Source organism: Choloepus didactylus, chromosome 5 (genome assembly GCF_015220235.1).
Source record: "Choloepus didactylus isolate mChoDid1 chromosome 5, mChoDid1.pri, whole genome shotgun sequence".
NCBI lineage: Eukaryota > Metazoa > Chordata > Mammalia > Pilosa > Megalonychidae > Choloepus > Choloepus didactylus.
The window spans coordinates 21,036,228-21,049,502 of record NC_051311.1 but is presented as its reverse complement, the minus strand read 5'-3'; the positions used below and the strand labels follow the sequence as shown (position 1 = coordinate 21,049,502).

The 13,275-nt window shown below is 36.7% G+C and overlaps 1 pseudogene; it reads left to right on the top strand.

Annotated features, from left to right (window-relative positions):
• Positions 1-7,328: 7,328 nt before the first annotated feature.
• LOC119534031 lies at positions 7,329-8,315 on the top strand (annotated as a pseudogene).
• The last annotated feature ends 4,960 nt before the right edge of the window (positions 8,316-13,275 follow it).

Sequence of the window (13,275 nt, the reverse complement as noted above, 5' to 3'; positions counted from 1 at the left end):
TATCAGGCTTCAAGGATTTTGAGAAATGTTTTACAGATGGTTGATTATGAAATTACCATGCTTTTATGTTATAGACCCGTGTTCCTGCCAAATGTATTGCATCCCATTGCATGCAGACGTGAATCTTCTTAAATAATGTCCCGTGGGTTACCACCTCCTGCTTCCACAGACATCATTGTTCTCCGGCCCTTTCAGGTCTGTCTGCCTCCTATTTGATAGGGGTAACATACTGCTTTCTGCCAACCATAACTGGTGCTCACCAGGAGAAAGGGGGAGAAGGGAAAGCAGAGGGAAGGATACGATTTAATGGAGAATAACTTTTCTTTTCAATCGCTCGCATTTCCTCTGTGTTCCTATGCGGGCACCCTCCTCACCTTTCACGAAAAGTTCTCAGCTGCCACTGCTGCCCTTTCCCTTCCTCTTCTAGTCTGTTCTCCTGCTGGCTGTTTGGAGGGGGAAAAATGCCTGGAAGAGAAAGATAAAACCCTATTTTAGAAAATGACCAAATTCCACTCGGTGATTGGAGGACTTTCCTCGCTGCTTTGGAGTTCAATATAGAAGTGCACAATGGCCCAGCAGTCACTTACTGCACCTTCTTGGTTGTCTTTGTGCAGACTTGGAGCAAAGATCTTTCATTTCCTGATCGCTTTTTACCTGCTGCTGCGGGTCCGCACTGATGCTGTCTAACATTACGAAAGAGAAAGGACTTCTAACTATTGGTCGTGCCTGAGCTTTCCAGGTGGTGGTGAGAAGGCCCTGGGAAAGAGGTGAATTCTCTCTAAATGAAAAATGGCTGATAGAGAAATATGAAAGTTATGCTACTGTTTCTAATAACTTAGGTTATCGCAACCGTCAAATTGCATTTGTCACACATCCCATAAACCATGGTGATGTTTTTGGACATGTGTTATGCTCCCCATGGAAAATGTTTAGTATATGGGCAAGTTCGGAAGCAACGGTTGGAAACAGAAATGTCTGATCTATTATGTAATCATTGCAGACCTCTTGGGAGATATTCATAGTAAGCACTCTGCTTTTCCAACGGTCTGTTTCTATAAATGGACCCCATTTCCTTTATGGCTACAAAGTAAACTCTTTATAATTACCTTCCTAATATTTTTAAATATTAGTTTTCACATCAAAATGGCCTTTATTATCTACATAGTAAATCACCAAATTTGGTCACAGGGATTTTAAAGAAAATGAAGGGGAAAAACTGTCAATGTGCTGACATAACTCTGGTTCACTAGCTATTTATTATAAATAAAACAGCTCCAACATATGCCATCAATTCTTTCCTCCTTTTCCTCCTTCTCCTCTCCTCCTCTACCTCCTCCCCCTCTTCCTCTTCCTCCTCCTTCTTTTTCTTGCTTTCCTGCTCTGCTTCATTTTTTAGAATTTCATTTTTTGTCCCTGAAAAGTCACAGTTACACACAGTTCATTCAAAAAATATTTACTCTCAAACATATTGTTTTCACTAGCACCGGCCTGAGAAAATGATTTGGGACCTAGACAACATGGCATTCCCACTGCTGATTCGTTTCCTCCTATAAATTGCTGAAAAGGCTAGAAACTAATATAAACACAATAAACAATAAAAGAATGATTCAGAGATACCGTGGACACTGGGAACCCCTACTGTATAAATGCCAGTCAAAACAACCTCCTGCCAAAGCAGTATGTTTAAAAGGAATCCCCAAAATTACTTAGAAGAGAGCAATGTGGAAACAAAGCAAATCTGGATTATTTTAAACACTAAGCTGTGCAGGATAATGAAATATGTTTGAAATTGGAAAGCAGATTTCAAATGTAAAACAGATCATTGATTTAGAACTTAAAACATATTTTCTATCATTTGAATGAACCTAGAATTTACAGTGTAACCCTAGCTCACAAGAAAACATGGCAATACAAAAATATAGGTTGTCAGGTGACTGTCAGCTTTGTTGAGAGAATGAACATTTAATGACCAGTAGAACTGATCTCAACTTTTATTTCATTTGCTGGAAATATGACTGAGGGTGTACTGCTGGGAGTCATAGACTTTGAGTTGTGAAAAATCAGTCTACACATATCTCTTTTCTATCTTATTTGTGTTAGATACTGTGTAAACCACTGCTGTACAGATTAAGCCAGGCAGACAGGGTCTCTGCCTTCACTGAGCTAATTGCTTAGAGGGGAATAACATAAAATAATTAATTGGTAGTCAAGGCCTCCCTTCTAGTCTCCATGTTTAATTCCTATACCATCTGAGATTTTGCAGTATTCACACTATCAGCATAGACAATCAATAATTAAATCTATTTTATTGATTTGATGTGTTTCACACTGGACTAATTGGCCATGTCTATGTTTGTGACTGTGTGTGTGTGCTGCCGTGTTCACCAAAAACTAAATGGCTAAATGCATGACCAAAGGGATTTGCATATATTACACTAGACCACACATTTTATCAAGTCAACCACCTAGTAAAAACAAGTTTACAGTCTTAATTTCTTGTAACTCTCCAAGTATGATTTGCATGCATATTTGAGGATATGCAGTTTTTTCTTTCATTGGATTAGACTGTGTAAACTTTGCTTTGGGGATAGGAAAGGAGATTAAAGACCTTGAAAAGAAGTTAAATGGAACAAAGACACTTTAACTTGGAAACGGAGAAAACAGTTACTGCAATGAAAAATAAATTGGAGCTGAAAATGTATGGATGAAGGGACTGCGATTAAATTATATAGATCTGTATTAAAACAAAATGGGAAAAACACTCTCAACTTTTCTCCATGTAGGTAGTTAACAATTTGTAAGAACTCTTTTATTTTAACTTGTTTTCAGTATTGACAAAATGTCATGATGCGGTTAGTTTTGGACTGATGTCTGAAAACAAGAATTGTTTTAACTCTATTTTCTCCCAGAACTGGCCTTTTAAAACAAATCAGGCAGATTCTCCTCTGTATATTGTTCCTTTTGGCTCAAATTATTTGAGGCAAATGTTCAGGATTTTAGTGCATTTCCCCAGCAACTTATTACTCTAACAACAATTCTGACCTCACTTCTCTTCCATTTCATCATGTTGGCTCCAAATTCATATTTCCATCACTTATATTCAATCTCTAAATCTGACTCATAATATTTTGCATTATTTTTGTAGCATTTACTGTTTCTCAGAATATGTGGGTTCAGTACCTGTGTCGGTTTGGATGTATTATGTCCCCCAAAAAGCCATGTTCTTTGATGCAATCTTGTGGGGGCAGATGTATTAGTGTTGATTAGGTTGGAACCTTTGGATTAAGCTGTTTCTATGGAGATGTGACTCATCCAACTGTAGGTGATAACTGTGATTAGACAATTTCTATGGAGGTGTGGCCCTGCCTATTCAGCGTGGGCCTTGACTGGTTCACTGGAGTCTTACAAAGGAGCTCACAAACAGAAGGACTTCAGAGCAGCTGTTGCTAAGAGAGGACAAAACACCCAAGAGGAACATTTTGGAGAACACCATTTTGAAATGCAACCTGAGAGCAAGCAGACGCCAGCCACGTGCCTTCTGAGCTAACAGAGGTTTACTGGATGCCAATGGCCATCCTTCAGTACAGGTACCCTGTTGTTGATGTCTTACCTTGGACACTTTTATGACCTTAAGACTGTAACTTTGTAACCAAATAAACTCCCTTTATAAAAGCCAATCCATTTCTGGTGTTTTGCAAAATGGCACCATTAGCAAACCGGAACAGTGCACAAACTGGCTCTTGGGTCAAACCCCATCTTGGTGAATCCCTTTCATGTGTCCCCATGGTTATGGGGCAGGAAGAGAGGATTTAGATATATATTAATGATGTGTTCACTGGACTTAACAAATGGGAAAAGTTTGAGTAAATTTTTAGGCTAAAGAACTGATCAAATTATTTACCCAGAAACAAATTTATTCATTTATTTATTTATTATTAATTATTATTATTATTTTTAATGTTTAGAGAAAAAATATAATTTTAGAGGTTGAAGCACTCTTTTTGGTTTACTAATGCTGTCAGAATGCAAAACACCAGACATGGATTGGCTTTTATAAAAGGGGGTTTATTTGGTTACACAGTTACAGTCTTAAGGCCCTAAAGTGTCCAAGGTAACACATCAGTAATCGGGTACCTTCACTGGAGGATGGCCAATGGCATCCTGAAAACCTCTGTTAGCTGGGAAGGCAGGTGGCTGGTGTCTGCTCCAGAGTTCTGCTTTCAAAAATAGCTTTCTCCCAGGACGGTCCTCTCTAAGCTGTAGCAGTGTCTGGACCTGTGCGGCTCTTTTTAAAGTACTCCAGTGATCTAATAACGATCCATGCTAAATGGGTGGAGCCGCACCTCCATGGAAACATTCAATTAAGAGGTCACACCCTTATCAAAGGTGTCACAGTTGGGTGTGTCACATCTCCATAGAAACACTCAATCACAAGGTTCCAACCTAATCAACACCAATACATCTGCCTCCACAAGACTGCATCAAAGATTATGTTATTTTGGGGGACATAATACATCCAAACTGGCACACACTTGGAAATTTTGCTCATTGGAAGCCTATAATGGCAGATTTGGGATAGTAAAGAGATCTTAAAGGAAAATGGGGATGTAGATTACTGAAGGAGTAGGAAAGCACACTAAAGGACAAAGAGGAAGAGGGGGAGGTGCAAAAGAACACTTTCATCTTGCTCTGGGGTTGTTTTTCCTACACATTCTTTTCCTAGAGACTAAGTTGTTCAACAATTTAGTGACTCCACATCTTAACCAATTAACTAGCCTTCTTGATCCTAGAAGAGTAAAGTATGAAAGAAGGAAGGGATAAGCCAGGAAATATACATGGTTCTACAGGCAGTTGGCAGCAAAGTGAATCTGTACCTGTGGACACTTAACATGCAGTATAACTTCTCACCCATGGAGGGGAGCAGGGCCCCTGCCTGCTTCAGTGCTGTGTGATCTTTCTCACATGTTGCTAAATTCTTCTTTCCATCAACATATTCTGATTTAAGGCAGAATCCAAAGTATAAACCATGCTTTCACCAGCTCCCAGACATGTTTCCTAGTGTGGTTTCAGCGCTTAGAAAGTTTTGAAGGTGAAATTAAAAGGGTTGTTTTGGCCAAAAGCAAGAAATAATGTCTTTGGGTGATGAAAGAAAATACTTACTTAGAAACTAATCCATTTCTTAATGAGGAAGACTTCATCACTTTCCAAAATAAAAGTATTTCAGGGGAAAAATAAACTATTTCCTACATTCTCCGGCATACTATTTTATATATTGCTATGTTATTATAAAGTTAGCTGAGTATAAATGAGGATTGGTTAATTTTCTATATTCAGCTTTTGTGCTATATGGTAGTTGATGTCCTGACTTTCATGTGCAACATATGTAATAATTAAATAATTCAATATAACATAATATAAAAAATAAAATATAATACAATAATTAAAAAAACATATGGCAATGCATTAAGGCTATTCTTGTTTATACTAATAAGGATTTTGAGAATGCTAGTATTGCATTAATAGCTGAATATAAAATGATCCTTTGTATATGTAGACTAGTTAACTATGTCACTAGTTCTTACAGCTTCTGTCAAGCATAGATGATGACATATGTTGAGACACTCCAAAAAGTCCATTACATTAGGACAAAAAACAGAGAAAGCCAAATTATGCTGATAAAACTGAAATAAAAGTGGAATGAACATAAAAATTAAAATTTCCTTAGTCATTAGGTGCATAATAGAAATGTGCAAATAATTAAAATTTCAAATTGTCTAGGGGTTTTGATAAGTTTGACTTCTAATTTGGGTTGGATGCATATATAGACTTCTAGGTCCAGCAATGTGGATAGAATGGTAAGTAAAAGGAAAATACTCTTACCAGGAGCACTTTGAAATTATGTATCAGAGGACACTTGTTTATTTTAAAAAATATGAAATGAATGCACAGAAGACAACACAGAAGCTTACCTTAGCCTGAGCTCCAGGTTAAAAAAAAAAAACTTTCAGTAGAATTTTAAGCCATAAGCATGCACCTGCAACATGTTTTGAGAACTTTGAGAACATGTCTTTATATTACTTACATGTCCCAGAACTCCCAAATTAACTAAATTAACTAAAGAAATATGCCCAGTTAGTTAACCAAATATGCCCAGTTAGTTAACCAAATTAACTAAAGAAATATGCCCAGGCCAGTTATTTGCCTGGGGCTCTTGGCAAAAATAAATAAAAATCTTCTCTAGAAGATAGTCACAATCCAGGCCTCAGCAATTCTCACTAAAAAAAAATGACTCCACTTGCCAGAGTTAAGCAACACAACTTTAGTGAAAGTCAATGACTATAGCAAAAATCAAGTTTTAACTCCGATGATTTGAAATAATGAAACATTTGGTGGAAACAGAGTACTGTACATTGTTTAAGGAATGTGCATGAAAGTGTGCAATTACTTTGGATAGAAGGTCTGCAATACGTGGTAAAGCTGAAAGACACATATTCTAAACCAGCCATTGTTTAGGTTAACTGTGGACCCTAAAGAATAATCAGATATATTCACTGGTTTACATGTACAAAGATATTCTTTGTAGTGGTGTTTGAAATCATGGAAAAGTGGCTATATATGTCAATTAGATGATGGATACATCATCGCATGTGGTTTATTCATAAAGGGGCATATCGTTCATCAGATAGAATGAGCAAACTGAAAATAAAGTTACATAGCTGAATCCCACACTTAAAGCACAATAGAGAAATGTAAGTTACAAGATGATATAAATAGGATAACAAAATGTATATAAAATTTTAAAAGTCTACAAGGTATATAGCTTATGAGTACTTCTCTATGTAGAAGTACAGAAACAAATAGAGGAAAGGTAAAGATATAATTCAGAATGGTGATTAATATCAGGGTGCAATGGGTGGCGAATGGACAAGGTGAAGCTTTAGCTGTATTTTCCAGTTTCATTTTAAAAAATAGATGTACAGACAGAAAAGCCCAGAGAAAGAACAGGAGAAAGACAGTCAATGTGAGTAAATACGTGAGAGAAATGAAGCCAAATGTTAACATTTGTTTTATCTCAGTGGAGGATACATAAACATGTCTGATTTTTTTTTTTTCTGTATTTTTGGCATGTTTGGAATACTTTAGTATTTGAAAAAATGATGCAAACAGTTTTTATCAAAATACTCTAGAATAATATAAAATAAGTACTTAAGGAAAAAGTATGAGGTTATAACTGTGTGTATGTGTATATAGAAACAGGTGTAGGCTCTCTGCTTCTGCCCACTTGCCAGACAGCCACATCTTTTCATGCAGTGCCAGCCACATCTCTGATGGTGAAGGTCAGAATAAACAGATTTGGCTGTGTGGGGTGCCTGTCACCAGGGCTCCTGTAACCTCTGGCAAAGTGCAGGTTGTGGCCATCATTGACCCCTTCATTGGCTTCAGCTACATGGTCTACATGTTCCAGTATGATTCCACCAAAGGCAACATCAAAGTTGAGAATGAGAAGCTTGTCATCAATGGAAATCCAATTACTGTCTTCCAGGAGCGAGATCCCACTAACATCAAATGGGGTGATGCTGGTGCTGAATATGTTGTGGAGTCCACCAGTGTCTTCACAACCATGGAGAAGGCTGGAGCTCACTTGAAGGGTGGCACCAAGAGAGTCATCATCTCTGCCCCTTCAGCTGATGCCCCCATGTTTGGGATGAGCATGAACCATGAGAAGTACGACAACTCCCTCAACATCATTAACATTGCTTCCTGCATCACCAACTGCCTGGCACCCCTAGCCAAGGTCATCCATGACAACTTTGGCATTGTGGAGGGACTCATGGCCACCATCCATGACATCACTGCCACCCAGAAGACTGTGGATGTCCCCTCTGGGAAACTGGCGCAACAGCCATGGGGCTGCCCGGAACATCATCCCTGCATCTACCGGCGCTGCCAAGGCAGTGGGCAAGGTCATCCTGGAGCTGAATGGGAAGCTCACTGTCATGGCCTTCCGTGTCCCCACCCCCAATGTGTCTGTTATGGATCTTACCTGCTGGCTGGAGAAAGCAGCCAAATATGATGACATCAAGAAGGTGGTGAAGCAGGCATCAGAGGGCCCCCTGAAGGGCATCCTGGGCTACACTGAAGACCAGGTTGTCTCCTGTGACTTTAACAGTGACACTCACTCTTCCACTTTTGACATTGGGGCTAGCATTGCCCTCAACATCCACTTAGTCAAGCTCATTTCCTGGTATGACAATGAATTTGGCTACAGCAATAGGGTGGTGGACGTTATGGTCTACATGGCCTCCAAGGAGTAAGAGCCCCTGGACCACCAGCCCCAGCGACAGCAGGAGAGGAAGAGAGGTCATTTGGCTGCTGGGGAGTCCTGGGCCCAAATCAATCCCCTGACACTGAACATCACCTGTCCTCCACAGCTTCCATCACAGACACTCTGAGGAAGGGGAGGGGCCAAGAACCCTACTTTGTCATGTACCATCAATAAAGTACAACCAGCAAAAAAGAGACCCAGAAAAAAAAAAAGAAAGGTGTAATGGAAAATAAACCACAATAATGATTTTACAAAGTATCTCTGTCAATAAGAATACTGTTACTAGAATATTTTGATCTCAGTTTAATGTAAAATAATCTGATGTGATAGTAATTGCAGAGATCTTGAAGTGTTATTGTAATAGTTTTAACACATACAATTACTGCAGTCATTTTAATGGTCAGTCTGGGGAAAAAAAAATTGAAAAATGAATCAAGAAAGAAACGGGAAGTCCAGATATGTATAAGGGATACACAGTTTAAAAAATAAGTATGGTCTACAAAAATCATATTTAAGATAATTTTTTAAATGTCACTGGCCTTCATTGAAATTTACTAAATTTATCATGATTTAAGATTTATTGAAATATTCAAAGAAAGTACTTAAGATTTTGAGTTTAAAGATGTATATATGTATAGAAAGATGGAAGGCAGCTGAGAAGAAAAGGAATCATTCAGAATACTAATAAATATGCTGGATTGTATTTTTTAAAAATCTCTTTTAACACAACAAATAGTTGGCAGGAAAGTAATGACAATCTTCTGAGGCTCCCCATAAACGGTAGAAAGTGAATTCCAAGAGGTAAGGGCTGCTACTGTGTATAACTTTCCTGGTGAGTGTGGGGGCAGAAGACAAAACCTAGGGCTTGTGCAAGGTAGAAAGTTAGCACCTCTCCTTCCCCCCTCATCCCTACCCCAGTAATGAAATATGGAATTCTGAAAAGTAACACCTTTAGTAAGTAAACAAAACTAAGATGAAAATGGAGACTTCAAGGAAACTTGTTTCTCTGGTTCTAGTTGAAGGTGTGTGTGTGTGTGTGTGTGTGTGTGTGTGTGTGTGTGTGTGTGTGAGTCCTCCCATAACAGTCTATAACCTCAAGCTGGCCCTTCCTTAATAGTGTTAGGAGCTAGAATTCACCTTATGCATAAGGCTGAGAAAAATGTAATTTTAATGTAAGGTAGTCCCAGGTTGGAAATGTCGATAGGCATCTGGAAGAAGCAACCACAAATTCTTTCTTGAAGAAATTACCTTAAGGCTACATGAAGAGTTAACAAGTGTCAGTCCTCCAAGGTCTTCAGATATAAATGTATAAAAGAAATAATTTAGAATCTATGAAAATGCATAGGTTAAAAATATAAGCATATGTCTGATCAGACTTAAAAAAGAATCCAGAAAAACTTTTTTTAAATTACTGAAATTGCAAACAAAATATAGTAACTGACATTTAAGCCAAGTGTTGTGTAAGTCTAAACAAACTTAGTTAACTGCTAAATGTATCTGGAAAAAAATGCCAAAAATTTAATTGAAGATAAAAGAAGAGGCAGAAATTATAAAGGAAAGATTTAGAAACATGGACAAGAGACTGAGCATGTCAAACATATATAAAATCTGACTTCAGAAAAAGAGAAGAACTAGGGAAGATATAATTGCTGAACATTTTTTTTAAATGAAAATTCAGCTAACTCAGTGAATTCCCTAGCTATGAACATTTTAGTGAACTGTAGATAACCAAAGAGAGTGAAGGCATTTTATATTTCAGAATAATAAAAAATGGGCAAATTGTGCACAGAGTAGACTGATAGAAGACTTCTCAACAATAACAGCTAAGCCAGAATGCAGTGGAATAATCTCTTCAAAATGCTGAGGAAAAAAATAACTGTCAACCTGGAATTTTCTACTCAGTGAACTCAAGAATGAGGACAAAATACATACATTTTCTTTCAAATAAAAAGAGTTTACCTCTAACAGAACTCACTAAAGAGCGTCAAGAGGTCATATTTTATTAAAAAGAAAAATGATTCCAGATGGACAATGTGCAATGCAGGAAGAGTAGAAAGCAAAGAAAAAGTTAAGAATGTGTGTAAATATTTTTTTAAATGCATTGAAAATATGAGACAATCAAACAATGTCAAATTTATGACATAAAAATAAGATTAAAATATTTTGACTGATATGTAAGTTGCAAGGGTGATCACAGTTAATATATGTTCCTTGAATTATTTGAAGGGGTGGTAATAATACATATTGATTTCATTAAGTAAGATGAACATGTTAACATTTCTATGGTAACTGTTAAAAATAGAAATAACATGTATAACAAAAAACAAGAAAAAAAAATGGAATGAGGGAATAAACAAACTACTCAACCAAGTCATACAATAGCTAGATGAATAGTAGAAAAATGTAGAAAAAGCAAGAATGAGTTGGTAGAAATAAACCTAAATATACAGTAAATACAATCAATAGGAAAGGACTGAATCATCCTGTTAAAAAATGAAGATTAGAAAGCATAATTAAAAGTACCCAGTTATATAGTCTTTACAAGAGACATATTTAAAATAAATTGGAAAAATTTGTATCAGGCAGAACAACAGACCCCAAACTCAGTCTAGTTAAGAAGTAATAAAAATACAAATAAGCAAACAATTGGAAATTTAAAAATCATTCTGAAAAAAGAACTCCTGTGTCAAAGAAAATATTTTAAATGAAAGAAGACAATAGTTCATAACTGAATCATAGAGATGTAATTACATAGGAAAACTTGTAGGATACAGATAATGCAATGACCTTAAGGGAAATTAATAATCTTCAAAGCTTAATAAAAAGGAACATATGCTAAAAATTAATGAAGTAACCATCCAACATAAGAAGTTAGGAAAACAACAATAACAGAATGCCAAACAAAATGAAAATAATAAAATAATGAACATAAGGGCAAAAGCAACAAAAATAATGGGAAACAATTAGCATTAAAATATCAACAGAGTAAAATGAATTTCTTTGAAGAGAAAAACAACGAGTAACCTCTGGTGAAATTGTTCAAGTAAAAAAAAAGGGAGAAGGCATGAATTACACTGGTAATTTAAAATGGGACAACACTACAGATTCAGATGAGATTTAAAAGGAAGTAAGGAAATGTGGAAATATCAAATTTATCCACCTGGGGAATTCCTTTTATTCTCACAAACATTGGGGACTACTAATTTCATAGGCTGAGTCCTGATCTTGGAGCTCACCCTTATGAAGACTGATACTGCAAAGGAGAGGCTAAGTCTACTTTATTGTGCCTAAGAGTCTCCCCCAGAGAACCTCTTTTGTTGCTCAGATGTGGCCTCTCTCGCTAAGCACTTGGCAGGTACACACACTGCCCTTCCCCCTATGTGGGACATGATTCCAGGGGTGTAAATCTCTTTGGCAACATGGGACATGACTCCCAGGGATGAGTCTGAACCCAGCGTTGTGGGATTGAGAAAGCCTTCTGTACCAAAATGGGGAACAGAAATGAAACAAAGTAAAGTTTCAGGGGCTGAGAGATTTCAAATGAATCAGGAGGTCATTCTGGAGGTTATTCTTATGCATTATATAGGTATCCCTTTTAAGTTTTTATTGTATTGGAATACCTATAAGGAAACACCTAAAACTGTTGAACAGCAACCCAGTAGCCTTGATTCTTGATGACAATTGTGTAACTACATAGCTTATACGGTGTGACCGTGTGATTGTGAAAATCTTGTGGCTCACACTCCTTTTATCCAGTGCATGTACAGATGAGTAGAAAAATGGGGACAAAAATGTAAATGAATAATAGGAGGGATGCAGGATGGGTTGTTTTGGGTGTCCTTTTTTACTTTTATTTTTATTTTTATTTTTATTTTTTTATTTTTTTTGGAGTAATGAAAATGTTCAAAAATTGATTGTGGTGATGAATGCACAACTATATGATGATACTGTGAACAATACACTTTGAATGATTATATGGTATGTGACTATTTCTTAATAAAATTGCCAGGAAAAAATACAAACGATACCAAAAAAAAAAATACAAAAATGTTAAATAAACTTAAATAAAAAGGAAATAAGGAACAACTATGTTTTAGTTTCCTATGGCTACAGTAAGAAATTGCCACAAAGTTGGTGGCTTAAGACACACCAGTTATTATCTTACAATTCTGGAGGCCAAAAGTCCAAAATCAAGTCCAAAATAAAGTCAAGGTGTTGGCAGTGATGGTTCCTTCTGAAGACCTTGGGGAATAATCCATTTCCTTGCTTTGTCCAGTATCTATTGCTTCATTCCCTGCCTTCCTTGATGCATGGCCCCTTCCTTCATCTTCAAAGTCTATTAGTAGCATCTCTACATATCCCTTTGCTTATATCATGATCTCCCTCCACATTCCTCTTACAAAGATTTGTGATTACATTGAGGGCCCTACTGTCAATCCAGGAGAATTTCCCTGTCTCAGGATACTTAATTTAATCATATTTTCAAATTCCCTTTTGCCATATAAAGTAACACTCATGGATTCCATGGATATCTTTGGAGGTTAATATTGAGACTATCACACAATGCATGCCTATAGAGGTGAAATTAGAGTAGAGAAATCCTTATAAAATTATAAATTGCAAAGACAAGAAGAAATGAAAGCATGAGTAATTCTGTCATTAAAGAAATTAATTTAGTGATTCACAATTTTCCCACTAAGAAAACAACAATTTCAGAGTTTCAAAAATTCTACCAAACACAGAAAAAACATACTTCATCTTACAGAAACATTTTGAGATATAAAAAGAGAAAATAGTCATATAATATTTTCTGAGACAAATGATAACTTACTATCACAACCTGAATAACAGCTTACAAGAAAGGACAGTTGTCTAATCTCACAAATATATCAAGAACAAAGCAGGATCACCCAGCAACACAAGTTTTTCAGCATAGAAAAAACTTAATG